Genomic DNA, 267 nt, shown 5'->3' on the forward strand with positions numbered 1-267 from the left:
TTGAAAAATTCACCGGTTACACCCTGTGGACCCTATTCCAGCTCTCTCCCCAAATGAGATTTAAGTATTTTTTTTTTTAATTATTTAATTACACCATCACCGCTTACACTCCTCCTCCTCCAGCAAACACATTCCTTCTCCACCAGATCCCTTTCCTCTGCCCTCCCTCTGCATTCATTACCACCGAACGCTGCAGAAGGAACGAGCACGTTTCGCAAACATCCCTCCCTCATTTTCCCGTTCTTCTGGTGGGAGAAAGTTGCGGGG

General features: G+C 46.8%; 1 protein-coding gene across 3 annotated transcripts in view; it reads right to left on the minus strand.

The window, feature by feature from the left end:
• Positions 1–267, minus strand: part of NFIB (nuclear factor I B) — a 263,106-nt gene that overhangs the window by 169,060 nt on the left and 93,779 nt on the right. The window lies entirely within an intron of this gene.

Source organism: Corvus brachyrhynchos, unplaced genomic scaffold (genome assembly GCF_000691975.1).
Source record: "Corvus brachyrhynchos isolate BGI_N302 unplaced genomic scaffold, ASM69197v1 scaffold194, whole genome shotgun sequence".
Taxonomy (NCBI): Eukaryota; Metazoa; Chordata; class Aves; order Passeriformes; family Corvidae; genus Corvus; species Corvus brachyrhynchos.